The 24,850-nt window shown below is 40.0% G+C and overlaps 1 protein-coding gene across 4 annotated transcripts in view; it reads left to right on the top strand.

The window, feature by feature from the left end:
• The first annotated feature begins 17,957 nt into the window (after window positions 1–17,957).
• The window catches only part of PRKCD (protein kinase C delta), a 70,879-nt gene continuing 63,986 nt past the window's right edge, over window positions 17,958–24,850 (top strand). For 3 of the 4 annotated variants that reach the window (XM_049826901.1, XM_049826898.1, XM_049826899.1), the window contains exon 1: window positions 17,958–18,085. The gene's annotated coding sequence lies outside the window, so the exon portion shown is untranslated. Of the gene's footprint in view, window positions 18,086–18,656; window positions 18,673–24,850 lie in introns of those variants that run through there. The other variant, XM_049826900.1, reaches the window with a different exon arrangement.

Here is a 24,850-nt window from a genome sequence, read left to right as displayed (position 1 = left end):
TAGATGATCCTCACGCTTATCCTCTACAGGTTAAGCCAGTTAAAGCACATGCTGAACTCAGGTATTTTCTTCACTCTTCAACTCAGCAGGTCATCCACTTGGCTCAGTGCTTGACCCCTCTATAGCCATTGTGGTTTTTAAAGTTACTCTGCATCACTGAAACCAAAGGATGGAACTGTCACTAACAGCACTGAAACTCCTTTGTCACCTTCAGGCTCCTTAAATCTACAGCTTGGTCTCTGGTAACCCACTGTACAGCACTGTACAGGGCTCTAGTTCTACACATTAGGAAACTTCCATTTGGTCATGACATTTTGCTACTAGGTTTTAATGGCAATAATTAAAAGTAATTTTCAATGCTACTAAGTTAGTTTCATTAAAATTAAGCATTCCTAATCAAGCACATGAATCCCTTTTGGAAAAAGTACATCCATGCACAGGCACAGAAGACAATATAAAGCTTTCATGGCAATTTGGACAGACAGGATAAAGAAAATAGAGTTATTAATTTTAATCTGACTGAAGTTCATAAAGCATTCCTGACAAACCTAAACACTCAAGGTAAATATTAACCAATTTCCCTACTGACTTCTGCTTCAATAGGATATAGAAAACAGATTAAAACACTTGTTTTTATAGTCATTGGCCTAATCAAATGTTTCTGGCAGACTCTGTAGCAAGTGAAGGACTATAAAAAGACTATTTTAGTGTTCTTTGAAAAGTGTATGAGTGAGAAGAAATGAGATTTATAGTGACTCACTCTAGATATTTGTGTAACATTAAATAAATTTTGACTAGGCAATACTTAGGAGAAAGAAAGCTTTTTTTATTCCAAACCTTTGTCCTTTAAATGGAAGCATGAGAAATAAGCATCATTCACACCCAATTTATTCTTGAAGAATCCTAAAGCTAGCACTTGCAGTACTAAGGACCCTAAAGTAAGCAAATGGACAGATCACAGGCAATGTAAGGAAAAAAAGGCAGAGCCTAGCTCCTTCTAAAAGCCTTCCCATGTAAAAGACCCAACAATCTGCATTAGTACTGTCCAGGCCTGTGATGTTACTGAAAGTTATTCTGGGTTTTATGATATTTTTTTTTTCCCCTGAAACTACTTCCTTGCCTGGAGGAAAACATTTCAAATCTCCAGCCAACAAAATCCATTAAAGAAAGGCCATAAAGGCAGTCTTGGATCATTCTAGCTTGAGCTGGATTTTCTCTGCCCTAGTCTATAGATTTATCCCAAATCTCTCCCTACACACCCTCATCAAGATATTAATATCAACTTTACTCCTCACTTGCTTCCCTCACCCATTATGGTCACTCACCTGTTCCCCTTACAAAGGGAATCCTTTCCTTTTTATTTATGTGAGCCCCTCCTAAATAAATTTACATCTCAAATTGAAGAAGCTATAATATTAACACACCCCCTCCATGCCATTCATTACCTTGGTCACTCAGCCATACATTCTACTCTTTCCTCCCCCCTTACAGTAGTCATGTGTTTTCAAATCATGAATTTTATGAATTTATACAGGCTTGGGTGAAAAGGACTCTTTCAGGTACAACTACAGCTAACATTAATAACTGAAGACTTTTTCCTCCCAAAAACTTAGGTGTTAAATTTAAATGATCACATGAGAATGTCATTTTTTCATTGAAGAGAAGTTTCTAGCTACCACATCTGCAGGCTAAAAGCATAAAGCTGACCCAAACACACTCCAAAGTTTCAGAAAATAAAAGAAATCTCCGCTTGTCATATTTTGTAGAGAACTTTTTTTAGTCTTGGTTTTTAATAATTTGAACAGTGAAATTATCAGGTGTGATGCTGTGCCTGTTTCAAGCTGAAATTTGGCAGTTATTTGGCAACAACTGTGACAGCAAATACCATAGGGAAGAATCATGTCATAAAAATATGTTCTTCCACACGTCTGTAAAGGCTCACCAGGTTTGAATGTAACATCACATAACATCCTGATTTACTTTGCTATTTCAAATTTATTTCTTCTGCTTACAGTAAAGCACAAACAGAAAATAAAAGGGTCCACATGAGTGCTTAGGAAGCCAAGCGTATTTTGCAAAGAACATAATAGGATTAAGAAAACAGTAGCATTTCTTGTTAAACAGTCACCTTGCTCCCTATTTATGAGGTCTGGGGTTTACTTGAACTATTCAGGAAAGCGTCTTATCAGCAGCTGATCACAAGTGGAAGGCATGGAACACAAGGAGACATAAAACATGCCCTAACCACAAGAAGGACCAATGAAGTCCCTTCACCTCTTCCGTGCACTACCGAAAGAAGACAGTAATGTTTAAACTATTATTGTGGACTCACTAAAGGAAAATATTTCATCCCATTCTCCAAAAACTTATTCAACAACTAAGAAAGAAAAAAAAAAGACATAATCACAGAAAGCTTGGAAAGAACATAGGACAAAGAAAGGAAGCACAATAATACGGATGCAAAAGAATTTTCGCATTTAAATGAGATTCTGCCTCCTGATTTATCAAGATATCCATCTCACAAGGACAACTTATCTTAAGACATCCAATTACTTTGATGTCCTTTAAGTGGGACATAAATACAATTCCTTCTATTACATTACTGCTCTCGAAGACAAACTTGATTTCCCCCCCTCTCTGCCCGCAGCTACGGTTGCAACAACTATACAAGACAGCTTTCCCTTCAGGGAAAGCAACAGAATTGTAAGCCTAAGTCAATCTGTGGAACAAAGATAAGCAGCTTCTGCTTCATGATGGAAATAATTCTGATTTTGCAATTGACAATGTGTAAAGAGATACAAGCCAAGTGATGAAACATAACACCCTGGACAACCAGATCTTGACAGAGAAAACAAGCTTCAACAGCTATAGAAGTGAACTCTGCACTGTATTTCCATTTGACTTTAAACTTCCTTGTGGATAAAAACACTAAAAGCATTTTAATAGGTGCCTAAGCACCACTGTCGTAGATAATTTTCTATAGAGCATCTCATTTTAGATGTTTCACTTATAATGGAAATAAAGAACAAGAAAAGGTCACTAACACATGACCTTTTGTCTAAAGATGTTGTTTGCCTTTACCAAGAACTGCATTCCTTCATATCCCCTGGGGACTATTTACATGAATTATTTTGCATCTGAAGTTACTTACCTGTACTTCACATATGTCTAATCTAACAAAACACCATAGCTTAGTGAGTTACTCTAGATTTCAGCACTTTGAAATGAAGTTTTCAGCAGAACTGGATATTGATACAGCTCACTGTTCTCCATTCTAATTACTCTTGATCACGGTTTTCCTCAGTGAAGAACACTTTTCTTCCTCACTGACAAACAATGACCCTGAAGGCTAAGCCTGATAACATACTTTGTTTCACCTGAGTGCTCTGCAATGATGCCCAAAACAGGACTTAGATACTGACATAACAGTAAGATCCCTTCCTTAAAGGCGTGCTTTTCAGACCTTTTCCTCTATCTTGTAGCTCCTGAATTCAAAGCCTGGAAACCCTGGTATTTCAGGACACCACTTAACACTGGCTCAATTTCACCAGAACCTGTTTTGTGACAGTGAGTGGTCCAGAACAGTTTGAAATTACCAAGGTTCTAAGTCACAGATCATACACGAGTAATAAGCAGACGACAAAGCCACAAGAGAGTGCAGAGAGAGGAACACCCACTCCATTTTTGTACTCTATACAACACCTAAGAGATTTCACTAATAAAAACAAATTATAATCCTTGCAACTAAATATATATAATCCTTTTAATGAAAATTTAATCAGAAAACATCAAATTACTTTATGCTATATATGCAAAGATTCTCCATATGTAGCAAGCTATTCTGAAATGCAAGTTTATCAGCAACTAGACATAGCATATTCTGCAAGCATGTGCTCTATGGATGAACACTTCAGTACAGCAGCAGCTCAAAACTTAAGCAATTTCAGCCCTGCAGAGCCAGGTGTGGTTTCTTTATCTTTGCAGTTCATTCTACGTGCCCTGCAGCTGAACTTAATCTATTAATATATAACAGTAAGGAAAGATTTCCTCTAGAGACAGCAATGCACTTTAAAACAATAGGTAACATTATTTTCATCTTACAGAGAAAGCAAGTGATCACAAAACAGCTCTCCTGGTCTCCAGATACCTTATCCTGTAAAACACACTCCATTTTATTGGGCTTACAGAAGACAATTTCTCCCAAATCAGGCACAATATTGGTGCAACCAGCGTATCCTCATCTGCAGTGTTAAATAAAACATGAATCAGAACCTCAAAGAGCAGCATGCTGCTTCTCTTAAATGTGTCCTGAAGTACCAAAAATGTCTATAAAACAGGGTAGAAACATTATATGAAGACATAAGAAACCAGCACAGGAACACCAATTAAACTGCTACTTTGGTAAAGTTAATTAACAGTCTTAATAATCCTACCAAAGTCAGTCTCTTCAACTTTAACTCTTCAAGTCAGAATGGTTAGAAACACACAAATCTAGATCTATCAGTCTTAGACTCAGGAGAAAATATTCTGTTAAATAATCTGTTAAAAATATTCTTTCATATAGAGGTTTGGGGCTTGATGTGTGTGTATTAGTCAGCCACAACCAGTCTCAGGGGATAACAGTACAAGCCATTCCTCTCAACAGTTTAACTCCACCATTATTCTCACACTGATGTTACACTCTCATCACCCCTACAATCCCACACCCCTGATACATAGATGTACACTAATATATGCTCAGATGAAAACACTCACCACCTTTACCAAACTGAACCACTTCCTCATTACTGTGGTAACAGCATATTTAGCTGGAGAGTTAAGAAAAGATGAGCCCAACCTTTTCAATCTATTCCATGTGACAACAAAGAAATTTCTTTCTACCAGCTTATTCCAGAAGTATGACATCTAAATTACCTACTACACCAGCTACTTACATTAATTGGTATTGTAAAGCAAAACACAACGGTGCTCAATACAGAGCTGCACTGAATCTCAGGTAGGTAGCTTATGTGCTTCTCTGGATCACAGCTAAACTTTCAGCAACTTGCAGAGTAGAACTTGAAACTGGGGAAATTATGTACAGTTTTATACACACACATCTGAAAGTAATAACCATCATTAGTGCACATTCACATGTATCTGGAAATAAAGCAGATTCTCAGTAGAAATCTTCAAAATAAGATTGGGATACCTCTGTGCTGTGGTATAATAAGTTCTTAAAAACAACCATTTGAAGCTTCTCCATGAAGTCAATTTAGCAGCCTACGTTTCCCTTCACAATAATACTATATTGTAGATGTCAATACAAATCTAATTAGCTGTATTAACACCTACATCACATATTTCAGTATTGCTGATTTATCAAGCTTCTCAGAAAAAAGTACCTGCTACTAAAATTTGAGCCAAGACTTGTAGCCTACGTAATATTTTCAGGATCTGAAAAACAGCTTTGTACTCACATCAAAACAAGAAAAGCAAAATTATCTGGAATGACTCTTTGTCAATCACGGCACAATTTAAGATGTAAAATTATAATTGCATGCTGTTGTGCGAAAAAAGGTTTAGCAAAGAGTTTTTCTTTAGGGTTTTTTGTTGTGGGTTTTGTTTGTTTGTTTTAATGTTTTTAAGTTGCTGCAATATCTTCAATTAAGTATTTTTGAAACTTTCTTTTAATGAAGCTAAAAAGAAGAAAGCAGAGTACATTTCCTGGCAAGAAATCACTACCTTGCAGGACACTATTTACTGAGGTTTTTTTCAATTGCTGTAACTAAAACGCACATGATGCTTTTTGCCAAAATTATAATTATTAACGCCCAAAGAAGTGTCCCTCAATCTGCAGAGACAGTTAATAGCTGAGAGAGCAATCAGCCAGATTGTCCTAAATGGAACAACAGTCCAGTCGACCTTCTCATAGTCATCAGTAGTTCACTTTTCTCAAGAAAAAGCAATCGGAATCAGATTTTTCCCTCCCTTCCAATATTACTAAAAATGCACTTCTGGGCTGGTTTTACAAGCTCCCTTAGAACTCGTTAAGCAAGTCTTGCATGTAGAAAAAAAATAAAGATTTGTCAAAAGAATTTAAGCTGTGAAAAAGTTCTCTCTTTATCCACTAATTTAAACAATTTGGGTTTTTTTATATATAATGAAGCGAATTAGGTCATCCTAGCAGATACTGTTATCACTTTTCCTTTCAATTTTCTTACTGCTCAACATAACAAAACAAACAGAATTCTTCTTCTATGCCACTTTGTTATGTCATTGCAGACAATGCATTACTACTTCCATAAAAAGAAATCCTTTGTACGTATTTCAGAGTGCATCAGCTTATTTCTGTTGAAAAACTATATGCTGAAATACTAAGTTTTTCCTGAAAGGTGTCAGGTTGAGATTGAAGTAATACAATATGAAAAAAAGCCACACAAGCCCCCTGCCACACCATTCTGGCAATATTCATCAGCTCTAGAGGCACTATGTCTAGCAGTAATTCAAGAGTTAAATATTTTGCCTCTGACAGGAACATCTGTTTAAGCCATCTGCAAATTTCTGTCTTGTGACCATTTGTCCACCAGAAGCTGGACTAAAGCTATAGGTGTATTGTATATTAAATACCTGTAAAAGAAGAAGCAAAGAGAAACAGAGTAAAAGGAAAAGACAAGGAAGAAAGGGTAGAGGAACACAGAAGCATACAAACAATAAAAACATAAGGAATATCCCACAGTAGGATATTCCCAAGAGGACAAAACCAGCAGGGAAAGTCTCAGAGAAGAAAATGACAAGGTAAAGAATAGACAGATCCAAGCTGGAACATTTGCAAACAAAGCTAGTTGAAAGCATGTGGTTCTGCCTAGGAGCAGACCTCAGTGCTTGAGTCTCCACTTTATTATAAATGTCTGGAAACAAGATAGGCTTGAGTTCAGATTAGGATGACATTAAAGCCTTCTGCTATGTTATTAGACTTTCATAATTTGCTGCAATATCACAAGCCTATCAAACAAGTCCTCAGTTTCAAAAGCTGAATTCTCGGTACATGAATATGGTACCCAATACATGAATTAGGATTCAAGGAATGAAATCTTCTTAATATGGGATACAAGGTGGCTGTGACCATTTTCTGAATTAGTATTTTTAAATTCAAGACTTAAATGTTTCTGAATGGGAATAGCACTTCAAAATCCTTTCTTCTTCCTATATCCACATATCTGGCATCAGAACTCAATTCATGACAATAGCAAGCTGGATCCTGAAAACATTTACTATTTAGAAGTTTGGTGTTTACAGCTGGATCAATGAAATGCAGCAGTTGACCCTCTGATCAGCTTGAAGACCCACACCTAGGTGGACATAAATGCACTTAACCTTAAAGAAGAAATTGCAGTGTATGTGGTTACATGCATGGTTCTACTTTAGTATACAGTCACATACATCATACTTAAAATTCATGTTTATTTGCACATGCCCAAAAAGACATGGACCAAATGCAATTTAACCACCTGAACTCCACATATGACTGAAATTGAATGAAATCATTGTAGGTTAGGCTTTTTCATACATGCCAGAATCATAACAGCTTCAGCTGCCAAAAAGGAGAAATTTTGCTGCCTTCCCCCTGTTGTGTTCTCCACTTACCCTACATATCTCTCACACACAGAAACCCTTCATTGAGCCTATGTTATTCAATAAAGAGGCAGAAAATTGACCATGTTTGTTTGGTTTGGGGTTGGTGTTTTTTTTCTGGGACAGTTTGCTGACATTTTAATGAGTTAAATCAAAGCATGGAGTATTCCAGCAAGCATCAAAGCTGGCACAAGGTACTTAGTGAGAACAAGTAGGCAGGAAGACAGGAACAAGAAGATGGGGAATGATATGACTCCGTTTCAGGAGCAGTGAGCTGTTAAGTCTGTTCACCCTGTGTTAAGAACCATGCAGATAGTAGGCAGATATTTAGGAGTTTTTCTTTTACTTCACGAAAGCATCCAACCAGTTAAGTCACACTCAAGACGCTTAAGTACCCACAACAGAAAACAGGACATACACAAGACAAGAATCACCTCACCTTCACCTTTAAGTTCTGTACAGAGAGATGGTTCTGCTCAGACTTCCTGGCTATTCTCAAATAAATTGAATGAAACTGATTTTATACATATTTGTTATCAAACTATTCAAGTCAATGTTGTAGTTAGAGAAAGAAATAGAGCTTTCTTTTTTCAGGGGAAGCTTAAGGAGGCATTCTGACCATTTGCTTTAAGCAACATACTCTCCCCCTAGTCAATGCAAAGAAACACAGTCCTCCATAGGGCAGCTCAGAATAGGAATCTGGGTCAGGTGCTCTGAACTGCTGGTAGAGGAACCTTGCTTTCTGAAGAAGCCTAGGAAGGAACTATTTTAAAAAAGGAATCTGAAATTGAATATATCCCTACAACCCACTTTCCAACATGAAAGTCATTTAAACACCAAAATTCAGTCATTCCTATTCATTCCTAAAATGAAAAAATAGAATACCACACGTAAGTATGCAGCACAATTATCTAAAAAAACCACAAAGAATTTTAATGACATTTTTTCAGAGCTCCTAGGTAACATCAGCGTTCCTATCATCATATTTCCTCAGGGTGCCTAAAACAGCATTAACAACTTTGTACTTCTTACAAGCATAAATGAAGAGCAGTCTAGGAGTGCTATTATACCTCTAGTATAAAGCAATCACCTTTTAGCTGTGCACTTGCATGCTTTAAGTCTCATAGATTAAGTTCTTTTGTCTTTTTGAATGGTTTTATGATGACTAAAAGACAAGCATTTCTCTCCTGCTCTCCTAAAAAAGAAAAACAAAGCCTATAATTTATGATAACTAAAAAATGCAAGATAAATTCACATTACAAAAAAAATGACATTAAAATACCTGTGTGCATGTTTACCCTCCTACTTCCTAGATAATAGAAAACATGAAATGAAACCTCATAAAGATAATATAGATTTTATCCAGAAGAACTCAACTGTGACAATTCAAAAAAAGCATTTTCCTTTTCTTCCTGCTTACATTGAGGCTGTAATATTTTCCTTAGTAAAAAGCCAAATGTAATGGTTTTGAGGGCAGGTCAAGTTCAGGGAAGTACTTCCAAATGTCACATTTACCCAATTATCCTCAGAAGGCCAACTGAAATGGGACCGTCACCACAGCTACCTACAGGCAACTTTTTAGAACATTTACTTCTAGTCCTACTATAAACTAGATATAAACTGGTGAGTGAACAAAACAAGTTTTTAAATAATCCTGCTTTATAATCAACTTACAAAAAAACCCCAACACAATAATATTACAGATTAGCTATCTAATATCTGTATGTTTAGGAAATGCGATCCCGAAAAGGAAATTACAAAATCTGAAAAGGAAATTACTAAATTACATCATCTCTTTGCATTTCAGTGGGGCTTTTTTCCCAGATATATAAAGACTAAACCAGTACATCTAGATTTTGATCTACACTTCCCTAAGGGACAGCTGTAAATACATGGATTTGACCCAGGCATAACACTAATTTAATTTGTGCTTTTTTCACAAATAGTGATACTTATGCTTCTTTCACAAACAGTGACACTTACTGCTTCTTCTGTAGAGTGCATTCATCTACATTTAAACAGAGAATATAAGGCCTTCAGTCAACCTGAATTAGCTCTAGTGCTTTAAAATATCCACCACTGAGGAGGAAGATATAAAATCATTAACAGAGAATAAACAATGGTTCTGAAGTCCTTAAATTGCTCCAGAGTTGTTCTGAACCTATACTTTTTCCTAAAAGCGTGAGCAGGAAAAATACATATTTAACTAGACCAGGAATGACTTCTCTTCTACTCTGAGCCTACCTGAAAACAGAAAGTTTGGATAAACATAAGGAACTATTACCTCTTCCACCTCTTCCTTCTCCAAATGATTTATATCACTGGCATCATCCTCTGCGTAACCAGCTAATAAAAGCTTCCCTACATTTCGAAATCTGCATGTAGAATATATCCTTTCCTAAGCTGAAAGTAAAAAAAAAAGTTTAAAAAAATTTGCCTCCAAACACATTCCTGAAACTTTTGCAGAGTAAAAATAGTTGGAAATATGGCAAACCTGTTCCTCTAAAAGTTCTGTTCTTGTCTTCAAGCAAATCAAAGTCACTGGAGTAGTGTGACCAATAAAGAAAAATAGCACCCATTTGTCCTTAGCAATACAGTAAAGTTTACTGTATTGACAGCATGAGAAGGAAGCTAGTTAATATTTGAACACTGGAATCATTCTTTCATTTACCTTTCTGTCACAAAAAAACACAGGCACCATTTTAATCACAAGAATGACAGTGAATCATATTTAATATCAAACTGGAAAAAAGGGATCTGTGGTGGTCTAGGACACTAAGCCTACTGAAACATCCTACGCATTCAGGTGTGTTGTAGATCATCCAGGCACGAATGATCATACATACTCAGGTATGCTGCAGAACATAAAATATGTAAATTATAAAATATTTAATTATAGGTAATATTACATAAATAAAAATATTTAATTATGCATAAAATAATTAATTTACAAAAATAAAAGTGATTACAGACCAACTGACTTAAATTGCATATACTTAAAAATGTTTCCAAACCCAGACAGGGTCAGATCAACACTAACAAGAAATATGGGTGTGAGCCCATAGACACTTTCCAAGTGTGGAAGTGCGAGGCCACGCATTAGAATTCAGCAAATAAGACATCATACTTGCATCAAAAAGCAGCAACTCTACAGCCTCTTTTGCATAGAAGAATTGTAATGCTCCCTAAATTAACTTTTTTTGACAAGAGACATAACAGATTGCTCAGTTATAGCAATGCCCCAATTGCAAAGGGGTCAGATACGCAGCAGAATTTATTCAGGAAATATGCCTGGAATACTGGCTCTAGTGCCTCTAACAATACAACTTATCTTCAGACTCATGTTTGCAAAGCAGCTCTGCTGCAGGTAGGCTTTTCTTTAATTCTGCTGCTAGCAGCCTCTATTTATTTTTATACAGTTAAGTCCTCAGGGAAAGAATCAATTTTTAGTTTAATACTAAAAATAAATATTCTCAGTGTCTTTATTATTTTACCAGACTTTAAATGGCAACATCAAATCCTGCCCTTCACCCTGCTACAAAGAGCAGTAAACAAGCACAAGTAATAGGAGTTTGGTTCACCCATTATCTGGCAAGCTCAATGCAGAACTTCTCTTTCCACCAAACACTACCTCTCTAACCAGCATGCAATGTGGCAGAGAGACATGTTGACATCTCTCTCTGAAACTGCATGACTCAACACGTATGCCATGACTCCAGACATTAACGACACCAAATTCTCCCTGTGTGGTTCAACAAAACTGTGACATGCCCAGGGCAGGTGACTTCAAACTTCTGTCCTCCTGTGCAAACACACACAGTCTGTAGTTTCATTATTGATGTTTGCTTTCATTGTAAAGGTTTACCAGGATTTATTTTGCATACTATCTTGTTTCACCAATACTGTGCTCAGCTTTTGATAGCAGCACTTACTGTACCAATAAAAAATAAATCCTACTAAATTATTATAACAACACAATAATGGTCTACGTAATATATGCCAGAGTACAGGCAAGTAGATTAAGATGGACAGCCTGAAAGACACAAAACCAACATTATTAATCATAACTTTAACAAGGCAAAATAGCCAAGCCTACAGCCCAAGTAGAAAAATATTAATAGTTGAGAACTAAATGTTAGTTAGTAGCACTAGCTGCCAGAAGTAAGCTGTTCATTTGCAGTGGTCAAACTATGCTTTAAAATTACACAACTGACCAATGAAATTAAGATTCAGGTAGTCCCAGACCCTCACATCAGGTCACAATAGGACATATTTTTCTTTCTGCAAACAAAGCCTTCTTCCAGTCCTAGCATGGGACTGATCCATGCTATTGTTTGCACAGTCTGGTAGTATAGCTAAAGGATTTTAAGCAGACAAAAAAAACCCCAAACACACTAACGCCATCCATCGCAGTTTGCATTTTTGGATAACCATTTACACTGATAAAAAGAAAAAAGCTTAACTTCTGACCATCTTACAACAATCTGAAAAAGAACACTAGCCCTTTGTCCCAGGGGTGGGGTGGTCCAGGTACTACAGCTCTTATTACTGTGCCTTGCATGCCCTCCTCATTCACTGACGAGACAGCAGGGCAGAGCAGTCCTTTCCCTTCCCTACTGCCAACAGCGGGGGAGATGGGGGTACAGCATAACAAGAGCAGACAGTAGAGATCTACCACACTCACCCACATGCTCTCCCCTAACAGCCATACCTTGCTGTGGTAGACCAGCAGGCCTCAGCCTCCTGTTCTAATCCTCCAAGATTCACAATGAACACAACACAACTGTAGTCCCTGGAAATATCCATAAATGAGACTGAGGGCTAAAATCAACCCCAAAATCTCTGTGCATTATCCTAGTATCATTTCATCAGATACTATCATTTGACAGAATTTCCAGAATGTTGGAGCTCTGGATACCTGACACCCTTGAAACATCACCTTTAAAGCAAAAGCCATATTCAGCAGATTCGTATGCCTCAGGTGATTGCATAGTAACTGCTGAGACTCTTCATTCCTCTTAGGTGGGCAGCAAAAACATAAAGTACTACCAGCTGAAGTCATGTGATGGCCTAAACTGATTGACTTGATGGTCTCCAGCTCGTTCTCATTGATTGATGAGACAAATTCAGCTGCAAATCAAAAGGGATTTGGGAAAATACTAACCACCCCTCCCCCTTGCCCAAGCTAGCGCACAGAAGTGTGAATTGTCTCCCTCTATGGTGCCTCTGTTCTGTGCACAAACAGAATCTTAATGTCCTGAAGCTTACATGAACACCAAAAATCAAACTGAATTGTTTCAAAAGAGCTCAAAAACAAACCAAGAAATCAGAAAGCAATGCTTGTGTTCCTTCGTAACAGAGTTTTCTTCAATACTCACAGGAATGTAAAACTGACTATGAATAGGGCCGTGGAGAGCAAGAAAACTGCATCAGTACATACACTTCCTTGTTCCACCATTGTATTAACTTTGCAAAGTAAAGTTATCATAAGGGGAAGTAGAACACATTGTTCAAAATCAACACTGGCAGCTGGTGTGTTGAAACCCAATGTAAGGGTGTGCATACCATAAACAAAAATAAAATTATTATTTATTGTAATATTTTAATATAGTAAAATTATTGATACAATAAGAAATAAACAAACAAAAATAATTTTTAAAATTTAAATTGTTTTGAAAAACACAGATGAAACCAAGTCTACCACAGTCTCAAATGATCAAAATGTGGGAATCGGTTTCCTACCCTCAAAGAAAGGAGGCAGCAGGGGGGTATTTGTAAGACCTCGAGAGGTTTTGGGGTTCCTTTTATGTGTAGCCCAGATTTTCAATCTTTTAGGAACTCAGAGATTACATCTGCAAATCTTCTACACAAACATGTAAAATAGTTTTTATATAAGAAATAGGAAAATGTGCCCAAGATTTTAATGTAATTACTTTCTCGAGGGAGTAGGGCTTTAAAAAACATCAAGCATCACAAGAACTAGCAATGATCTAGGCAGGTGTCTCAGCAAAACTGTCAGGAAACTATTTTCTTGCCTGGTTTATAAGTGAATCATAAATAAAAGTTCCTTCAAATGAGCAAAACTGCAGAGTGGTTGGGACATAAAGAATATCTCAGTTTTAATCTCAAATTCTTAAGACTCATATCTGATAACAAAAACCACTCTGCAGTAAGTTGCTTATACAAATATGTAGAGATTTGCACGCTTGCATCTAACATCAGAATCTTCCCCCAAACTGTTGACTAACTTACACATCTCATCCTTCAGGAAAAACAAAATAAATCCATAATTTTAAATAAAACTCTACTAAGCACAGAACATTATGCAACTCCAAGTTCTAAAACACAATAAATTTAAATAGAGAGATGATAGCTCCTCCTAGATGTAGTGCCTAACCACAGTGTCTCACCTGCAGATAGTTTCCTGACCCAATTACAGCTCTACACAGGCACAGCAGCTTGCTCACATGCAACATGTACAGAAGCAAAACCTTAAAAAGTAGGAAAGACGGACTCAGCTGCAAGTCACAATAAATGGCATGCTGACTAACACAAAGAAAAAAACCCTTCCTTAGCCAAATAAAACTGCAAAGACAATATCATTATCAAAAGAATCCCTAAAGTTGCAAGGCTTCAGAAAAGGAAGGCTAATTTCCATGTTGCTTGGACATCAGTCCAAATGTATATGGCAGCCAGACCTTCATACGATGAAATTCAGTATCTATGTAATTGCTAATCCATAAAGAGCTCATGTCCTTCAAGGAGAAAAGCATTAAAAACTGGAGGAAAAACATTATAAAGAATGCAAGCCTTTGACCTCAACCTTAAGGAAAAGCTGAATAAATGACAACACAATGTTCAAAACTTTTCAAAAAGTGAATCTACACAGTAGACCACAGACACATGTAGAAGGTAGTGGGTGGAAACTCCCATTGCCGCCAGACTCTTCTTTTCACACCCCCACTACTATCAGAAAAGAGGAAATGAGAGAAGGCATTTGGTGGTTAGGCTTGGGAAAGAGAGACCAATGAAGTCTTATTACAAAGCAGGGCTGTGAAAAAGAACTTGGCAATAACCGCCACAGTCGTTTTCTGTTCTGAAATGACACTTCTGCATAAGTAATGATCTTTGCATAAATCAAGTATCTGCCATCAGAATTAAAACCAGGTTTGTTTCCTCAAAGTAACAGGCACTGTAGATATAGCAGTTCAGCTCACAAAAGGTGATTACACACTTTTGGAAAATTGTTTTGTACCAGTCTAGCTCTGAAATCTTCGGGGAATAAGTTCTTAACTTCCACCACAAATTTTTCACTTACATTTGTTGCAGAAAGTTTTCTCTCTCATTTTTTGTCTTAAAGCTATGGACATGAAAGGGCTCGAAGTCACATCACCCCGACTTCATGTCATATGGCAAAAATTAAGTGGTCCCAGGCAAAGCAGGTTTTCTGCATGGGAAAATTAAGAGAAAAATCCAGCTGCAGGAGGCCTTGGTATTTATCTCCTCCCCAAAGTCTTCCTGTACCAAAGCAGTGCTTTACCATGGGTTTGGGAGGTATTGGGCTGTCTATCCAGCTACCCAAGAGATGAAATGTAAAACGAAAACAGTTTTGAGCTGGTTTAAAACAAAGTATCTAAAGGCACATTTCAGAAAAATGGATCACAGACAGTAATGCCCACATCCCCTATGCCCCTGTCCCTCTCCACATCCCTGTTTTTGTGATTGACCTTTTCTTTTCCAACAGTTACCCTGTAATCTCAATTAAATCCAGCATGCCTTACCTTTTAGCTAGAAGCTGACACAGAGCACTACTAAAGGCTGTTCAGTAAGACCAGTTTTTCATCCCCTTCTCAACTCCACTGCCTGTAAAATGTGTTAATAAAGCCTTCTTAGCTGCATTAGAATCTATTCTCATGAAAGACAATCTCCAACTGTAAGAGCATTATCGTACATTTTGCACTGCTGAGTTTTTAAAAGCAAAATTACAGAAAATAATCAGTCAGCAAGAAAATCTCAGTACCAGAAAACACTTCAAATTTCTAAAGCCACATTTCTGTATTAGTTGATAAGATCCTCCACTTTATTTCCTGTGGATCAAATTTTTACATCTTTACTCAGTCCTAATTCAACTTGAACCCATTGACTCAACAAAGACATAAGACGCAAATCTCTTTAGGCCTTGCAGAATTTTCACAATCCAAACAAGAAAAGACTATTTGTTTCAGAAAGACTTGGACTAAAGTGATACTCCAAATTGAAATGCAACTGTAGTTAACAAATGGCTTGCTGCAACACTATATGGTAAGGTCACAAGCCAAAATGGACTCTCTCTGACCACTTACACTCCATTAAATACCCTAAGAACATGAAATTAAATGAAATGCATTTTAAAGCACTTTCTGTTTTGCCAAACTTCTCTGGAAGTATTGAAATGAGGAAAACTGCTTGGCCACAGCTAGCTTCTGCTTTTTCCCCTCTCATTCAAACTAGTTTTAGTTTTGCTTTTATAATACAACATTCAAGAATTGCTCATGCATACCAAGTTCCTCAGATTTCAGTGTAACAGCAATCTACATAACTTTAAATGAGAGTCCTAGTGCAATTTATTATAGCGTTACAGTTAATCAGATTATATTCTGTCCCAAAGCATGAAAATATTTACATTTTCCAATTAAAAAAAAATCACACTTAAACATACATAAGAACATGTATCTGTACAAAATACTACATAGTTTAATTTGCAGCAGAAGTAAAAAGGAAATGAACCAATACAACTCCACTGCTTTTATCCAAACTATGATTATCATTATATCCACTAGAGCTCTCAGCTGATGGCAGTTTTGTTTTAAAGTAAATTACTTCAAATTAAACTCTCCATATGTAAATAAACTATTGACAAGGCTAATTTATATACACATTATAGCCTGTCAGATTTGATGTCAGACAGAACAACCGAGGAACTTCCATGTTACCTTATGAATATCAAGTGAAATGCTCTGGAAAGAAGCTGAACAGTAAACAGGTGGAATTTGACTTCTTAGAGATGATTCTGCAGCCACCTAACAGCTGGGCCACAACCCCCAGCAATGCTCTGACACCCTCAGCTGCACACCACAGCCTAGCACCTGCCTGGAGAAACACCCACAGTTAACACAGCATCACAGAGGTACAAAACACCACTGGGAGTTTCATCACTGTTTTCAGCTAGGGCAGAATGAGATCATTTAAGATGAAAACACGAGAGTAGTTACACCTGACCTGTAAGAGTTAAAAAATGATGACAAAGGTCTGCTTTGGATTCTTACAGGAGCATGGCGGTGTTTTCTCCGGTTCGTACACTTCACACAGTCCTGTGCTGCAACCCACCCCTGAAACATCTCATTTTAACACTGGCGATTGCAGTACCAAAGGCTTCAAGAAAAAAAGAAGGCTCATAACTCAGAGGAGAGTACAAACTGGGGGAAAGCCCTGGCCGAGACGCTGAATACCCTATGAAGGCCTCTAACTTAGGGCACATCAGTAAAGGCCATCCTTGTGGTAAAGTCGCTGAGGTGATGGCAGTGCTCACAGAGCTACCTCCTACCCAACTTTGGCCCTATTATTAAAACAACATCCATGGCTTTTAAGCTACGGAAGGACATTTTAAAGAAAAGCCTAAAAGAGAAAGTGTGGCAAACGGGTGAGGAAACCCGCCAGACAGGGGCACACTCTGAGCACCGGCTCACCCGCCGAGCTCTGGCTCCTCAAACCCAGATGCTCTTTGCATCTCTGCAACCAGTGAACCAAAAAAAAAAAAAAAAAAAAAAGCCAAAAACCACCCCCCCCGCCCCCAAAACCCAACCCTGAAAAAAAAAGTTTCCTCGTCTCAAACGCGGCCCGGCCCCCCCCCGCAGCCCCAACACTACTCCGGCCACGGCCTCCCCACCTCGGCGCCGCGCCAGGGAGCGGCGGGGGCCCCTTCAGCCCAAACCGCCCGCCAAGGTACGGTAGACGCCGCGCTGGCGCCCGGCCAGCCCGGGGCTCTCCGGGCTGCCGCGGAGACGCGGGCTGAGGCGTTTCCACACGCCGCCTCCGACGAGAGAAGAGGAGGGGGAGAAAAAAAAGGGAGGTGAAGGGGCCGCGCCGGGTGGCTGAGTGACCCGGGCGGCTGAGGGACAGGGTCGCCGCCGACCACCGCCACCTCCCCTCAGGGTGCGCGGGCGGCGCTGCCGCCGCCTCCCACAGCACCTCCGGGGCGGGGCCGGCGGCGCGCGGGCGGCGGCAGCGGCGGCAGCAGCAGGTGAGCGCGCGGCCCGCAGCTGCGCCCCGTGGGCGGAGCGCGGGGCGGGGAGCGCCGGGCCGGGCCGGGCCGGGCTGTGGCGGGGACCCACTCGCTCCCTCCCTCCTTCCCTCATTCTCTCGCTCTCTCTCTCTCAGGACAGCGCCCGAAACTTGGCGGTGGCCGCGGCCCCCGACGACTCCCTGGAAGCGGGTGAGTGCCGGTACCTGGCCCCGGCGCGGGGGCTCCCTCCGCTCCGCAGTTCCTGCCCCGCCTGGTGTGGGGTGAATGAGGAAGCGACACGGGCTCCGGCTCCCTCCGGCCCGGCCGGCTTCCGTGGGGCTCCCGGCGGGGAGAGGGGGGCGCCCGGCCCGGCCGCCGCCGGGCTCAGCCCGCCGCTCCGGCGTGTGTCCCGGCGGGTCGGGCGTGAGGGGCGGGCCGGGCCGGGCCGGGCCGGGCGGCGCCTCCCGGCGGGGCTGCGGGACGGGAATCGGCGGGGCTGCCTCCGGCACCGGGGCGCCGGCCGCTGCGGGGCTTCCTCCTCAGGCGCGCCTCCATGTTGGGCTCCGCGCCCCGGGGGTGAGGGGCTGCGGCGGGAGTCCCCGGCGGCCGGCTGAGCCCCGGCCGCGGACTTTGTCCGCCGAAACCTCCCCGTCGCCGAGCTCGGGGTTGCGCGGGACGGGGCCGGCTCGTTCGGTCCGCGGGGAAGCGCGACCTTGAGCGGGGAAGGTCCGTCAGCCTCCGGCCGGAGGGACTGGCAGGCACCGCGGCAGGGAGAGGAGCGCGCCCCGTGCGAGGAGGTAACGAGATCCGTGTGGTTCTTGACAGAAACAGGGAGTTTTCCCCTACCAGAAATGCCAAGTTTGATAACATCAACTTGTTTTTTCTTCCCCCCCACCCAGCCGGTTGATACTCTGTTTCTGTCTCCTGTACGACAGTGAGTTTGAAGCAGATAAAATGCATGCTCTTTTAAATGGTCAGGTTTCCAGCTGAATGGCGACAGACAATAAGAAATGAAGGAGCAGGAATGCCTGTTGCTTTTGTGTACATGCCAGGCGTGCATCTCTTGAAAACCAGTTTTAAGTTCATTGCTAGAGAATTCCCCGTGTGCATTAGGGTATGAAATATTAAAATAATTGGATTGTGGCATTCAGTGGTTACATCTAACATCTGTTTACTCGTGGGCTCTGACTGTTGCACCACTTCAGTTCTAGCTTATTCAAGTAGCGCAGAGCAGAGCGTAAATCTGGACCTAGGAGCTCTTGCAGGAGATTTATGTGCAAGGATGATATTGCTGTGTATCCTGTCTCTTGACAGTTGGATGTTTCTGAGGTCAGAACTGAATCTGCAGAGGAGACAGGTGTGGGATAATCGGTTCTCATGCTAAGTCTTTTCCTAGTTTTAGAGACTTGTTTAAAGCCTGAATTACAACATTTAACATCTCTACAAACAGTCTGTGTCAAAATCTGGGATGCACGTGTGTGTTTAGTTTCTTTTAAATCTTATTTGGGCCTTGGCCTCATACAGTCATTAGTTTATTGACAATATAATAAGCCGGCAAATAACCTCTTCGGCTTTCCATCTATCAAATAATGCCATGCAGCATTGTACTTATCAAATAGGAAGCTATAACCTATAGCTTTCTGAACAAGAGGCTATGAAGTGTTTCTTAAGTCATTAAGCAGTAATTCATAAACATGTTTTTAAAAGTATATCTGCAGCATTTCCTGTCTATTTTAGTTCCTGAAAATGGCTGTATTAAAGAATTAGATATTTGTCTTTGGACTGGTAGATTTCAGTCACCCCAAGACACTACCATAGGAACGTGCAAATCCTGAGGAAAGAAGCATACATAAGGCTGCAAAACATAGATTTAGATTTTTTGTTTGTTTGTTTCTCACCCTTATCTTGGGTTTTGTAATAAAATACAGGTCTGTGCTTCAGTTTTAGAAAAGATTAAATGCTGGCATTTTCAATTTCCTTGATCCACATATTTTTACTCAAAGTTATCTTTTTGTAAAATTGAATATAGAAAACTTCTAAGGAAATATGATTATCAGAATGAAGTACATAACTTTTGAAACTTTGACAGTGTAAAAATTGAAACACATAAGGTATTTCACTAGACATTATGTGTATGGTTGTATGTAATGCTAAACAGAAAAAAAATATATCATAAAATCATTTAGGTTGGAAAAGACCTTTAAGATCATGGAGTCCAACCATCAACCATGCCCACTAAACCATGTCCTGGAGTACCCCGACTACTCGCTTTTTGAATACCTTCAGGGATGGTGACTCCACCACTTCCCTGGGCAGCCTGTTCCAATGCCTGACAACCCTCTCAGTAAAGAAATTGTTCCTAATATCCAGTCTAAACCTCCTGCCGCAGCTTGAGGCCATTTCCTCTCGTCCTATCACAAGTTACGTGACAGAAGAGACCAGCACCCACCTCACTACAACCCCCTTTCAGGTGGTTGTAGAGAGCGATAAGGTCTCCCCTCAGCCTCCTTTTCTCCAGTCTAAACAACCCCAGTTCCCTCGGGGGCTCCTCACAGGATTTGTGCTCCAGGCCCCTCACCAACCTGGTTGCCCTTCTCTGGACACGCTCCAGCACCTCCATGTCTTTCCTGTAGCGAGGGGCCCAAAACTGAACACAGGACTCGAGGTGCGGCCTCACCAGTGCCGAGTACAGGGGAACAATCACCTCCCTGCTCCTGCTGGCCACACTATTTCCGATACAGGCCAGGATGCTGTTGGCCGCCTTGGCCACCTGGGCACCCTGCTGGCTTGTATTCAGCCGGCTGTCAACCAACACCCCCAGGTCTTTCTCTGCCAGGCAGCTTTCCAGCCAGTCTTCCCCAAGCCTGCAGCGCTGCATGGGGTTGTTGTGACCCAAGTGCAGGATCCAGCACTTGGCCTTGTTGAACCTCATACAATTGGCCTCAGCCCATCGATCCAGCTTGGCCAGATCCCTCTGTAGATCCTTCCTACCCTCGAGCAGATCAACACTCCCTCCCAAAGAATTTAGAGGTAGCATAAAAGAAGTAAGAGCAATACTTTCAAATTTTCATCCTACATCTTGTAATTCAGATTTAGGCATGAAGGAATTGCTGCCACTCAGTGGCTGATAGAAATGTATAGAAAACTACATTCTGTTACACAGGTATGATGTACGTGTGGTTAATCAGTACATCGTAAGGTAATTCTATTCGGTGAATGTGTGTGAGATAATTGATTAGGAAGATTCTTGTATTGTTCTCACCGGACAAGACCTCATTCTCATAAATTTTTCTAGTTTGTATTTCATGAATTATAACCCACCTTTTCATTAGGCATAATTATACAGTAGGGTCATAATTTTCTTATTGAATGGAACAGTGAAATAGCATAATAATTTTGACTTTTTGATCACACAGCATAGCTGAAAAGATACTCTGTAAAGAAAGAATTATTTTTAAACTAGAAAGTACTTCTAGATTAGAAAACTTAGGAAATTTTGTAGCTAGTTTTGCTAAATAGAACTCTTTAGAAGTTCTCTGAGAAGAACTCAACGAGAACTTGGCTATTTGATGCTATATATATAGATCAAGAAAATAACAATAAAACCTGGAAAGATGTTATCTTTTATTAAAATAACTGATTTCCTGGGAAAAGCGTAGAAGCTTTCAGGCCTCCGAGTCTCTTTTGATGTCTAAAAGCCACAGTCATTACAATTAAAGTTTCTGTCAAATTGAGTACGTCGGGGCCTAATAGTTTAAATTAACCATCCGTCCTTGTTTCCCTTTGAAGGACTTCACTGTCACCCTGCCTCTGTGCAGAGGCATAGATCCTCTGCCCTGTGGATGTGTTGCCTGAGCTCAGCTCTGGCTGCTGCTCCCGAAAAGAGGAGCCCCTTAATCACCTCTCACGCTGCAGCTGCAGTGTGACTGGAGGCGAGGCTGTAGCACATGTGGCTGTATCAAAGTTCACTTCAGCCCAGCTAATCTACAGTGAAGCTGCAGTGGCACAAGCCTCAGTGTGGACTGTACAGTGTAAATACTTCACAGGTGTTAGCCAGCACTGAGGTATGTGCCTGTATTGGGTTCATTGACATGGGTATTTAAGTTCCCTAAAGCTAACGCAGGTGTGTCTCTTCATGATGCAGTCCCAATGTGTTATGTACCTATAGTCCACCATCCCCTTCATTGCATTTATGAAGTATATGCTTAACCTACTGTAAAAAGAATGGAGGAAAAAAGGAATAGGCTAAGGATTGAAATGTTTCTTGCAGATGAGTCAGAGCTGAATATGAAAGATGACAAGAAGGGATTTACCAGTGGAGTCTGGGGGCTGGCTGACTTCATTAGGAACCAAATTCCTCTGTTAATCATCCACTGATGAGAAAGGTTATGCGTTGTTTTTTTTTTTTACTCTGGCATTATCCTTGCATTAAGTGCAGCTTTCCCACCCTGGTTATCAGTTTCTGTCCAAAGGCTGCCTAAAAAGCACCAAAAGAGTTTGTGTTCCAATAGGTTTTTTTAACTGTTTTCCTTGCTCCATGGCAAGATTTGTAATCTTTCTCTGAATATTCCTTTACCTGCACAATCTGAGTGCAGAATTTGGTTCTATAGAGCAATCTGTGGAGCCAAAGGACAACGAGCAGGAATAGGGAAATGGGGGAAGCTACCCATGCCCATTCGGAGCTATTTGGGTAGCACATTAAAAGTAATCATTCTGCATCCTGTGGCTGTGCTTTGCAAAGATGCGGTTAACAGAGGTGAGCCTGGGAGAGCTCTTTACAACCTTGGTAAAATAATGCTGAAATGGCTTGTTACATTCTCATTTAAAAGGCAGTTATTTCTACCTGTAAGAGAGTTTTTACACTTTCTTAAAGGGGCATTACCTCTCTAAGCCAGAGCTACCACGTTTGCTTTTTATGATATTTGAGTAATTTTGCAAAAGTCTGCTCTGTAGGAGGTAGTGTACTGCCTCTAGCTCTGTAGGGCCACCTAGATTATACATACTGCCTTTATGACTGGAAGCTGCACCAGTGTGCTGCTCCTGTTACCAGAGACACCAGGAAAGGTAGAAAAATGAGACATCTAGCACAGGAGTACTGGTGACCTCACAAATCTGTCTTTGGCAAGTGTGGTGCAAGATTTATTTCTGGTCTGATCTAGACCAGACTCTTATTATTATGAATAACACTGATACAGAGAATGGAAAGCTGACGTGTATATCTGTGTGTTTAAGATTATTTTCTGTTGGCTTTTTTTTTTTTAATTCAAATTTATGCAAGTGGAAAATTATGTCTACCTTTCAGTGGCAGAAAGGTGCCTTGACATGCATGAAGTAAGTTATGTTTTGAACCTGTTAAATTAGCTGTTGCTTTTTTCTGACTGATGATAGATTTGATAGTTTCTGACTAGAAGATGGAAGTGATGCAGCATATATGTACAATGGTTGCAATTCAAAGAGGCAGGCCATAAAATCAATTCTTTAAAAATATTTCTCAAGCTAAGAAAGCCCGTAACACCGCAGAACAATTTGTGGTATCCTCTTACTGAAATTAATATGTTTCCTGGTAATTTCTTTGCCATTGAATGTAATACTCTATCTGGAAAAGTTTATTTAAGGATATTTAAGCATAGTTGGCATTCATATGATAATAATCATGATCCATAAAGTCTGAGAGTGACCATCACAGATAACTTCATGAAACTGATGCACATTAAGCTTTTAAGCCTTGTATGATACTTGCCTGACTGCTAAGGGAGGTGGGTGTGTGCTTGCCATCTCCTCCCATTTTATCAGCTAACCATCGAACTTATTAAAAAAAAAAAAAAAAAAAAAAAAGGCAGCACCTCTCTGTATGCACCAGAGCAAGATTATTTTGAATTCCAAGATGCTACTCACTTTTGAGAACAAAATAGATATTCAACAAACTATGGTCCCATTTGGTTGAAGTGTAACCAAGTGGTTTCACTTTTACCCATTGGTAGTGAGTGTGGAGTTGGGATAGCTCCTAGGAGACTGGTTAATAGATCAAGGTATCATTACAGTAGGCATTGAATGCGTCTGTGGCAAAGAGACCCTACTAAAACAAGCTCTTACCAAACAGCTTAGTAAGGGTGCCCCTCTTTTCTGAAGAGATGCACGTGGGCTGAAGTCCTTTCTGCCTCACTGGGCTCAGAGGAGTTGTCTGAGTTATCTGAATTTGTATCTTGTTTCTCATCTCCTGGATGGCTGAAAAGCTCTAAAATGGGATCTACATTTGTGCATGAGTGGCTTTGATTTGCATTATGTTTAGTCTTTTGCAGTCTCATAAATGGTTTAAGTATTTATAGACTTGGTTTACGTCTGGTTACCCACTAGAAATACTATCTTGAAACATATGCAGTAAATCTGAACTTCAGCCTCAGCTTTTTTCCCCACCCCTGAGCTATGAAGTCATGCATGCTACTGATTTGGAGCTGAAAGCCTAGACCTGTGTTGGTTTAGTCTAGTTGTTTGCTGTGTGACAAGTTTGTAATGATGAGATGACAGAGAAAGAAAACTGCATGTTTTTTTAGCACTCAAGTGTCAAGTTACTTTCTGAGTGTTTGAAAGTTGTTTTTTTTTGTCAACACTTATTTATTAGAGATTTAATAAAATCCTTGTTTGTATATTTGATTCTTTATCATATTCTCTGGTTTCTTGAAGAAGTGCAGTTTAAGCTTTGCCATGGTTTTTCTGCCTAAGGAGCTCGTGAAATCTGAGTGTTTAGTCGGTACCACTTTGTTCCTCATCATACTAATGATATCTAATTTACTTCAGTGCATTGAGTGTATCAATACTCAATATGAGGAACAGTTTAAGGGAAGAAGGATTCCTGGTTGTGATACCAGATTTGTCTTTCTGATCGTAAAGCTTTGCTTTTTTAACTTATAACCAGATTTTTTTTTAAGATTTAGATGCTTGAACATGTAGATAGATGCTTGAAAAGATGATCAAAAA

Source organism: Accipiter gentilis, chromosome 23 (genome assembly GCF_929443795.1).
Source record: "Accipiter gentilis chromosome 23, bAccGen1.1, whole genome shotgun sequence".
NCBI classification, from domain to species: Eukaryota; Metazoa; Chordata; class Aves; order Accipitriformes; family Accipitridae; genus Astur; species Astur gentilis.
Note: the sequence above shows the minus strand (reverse complement) of the source record. Positions and strands in the feature narration are given on the sequence as shown.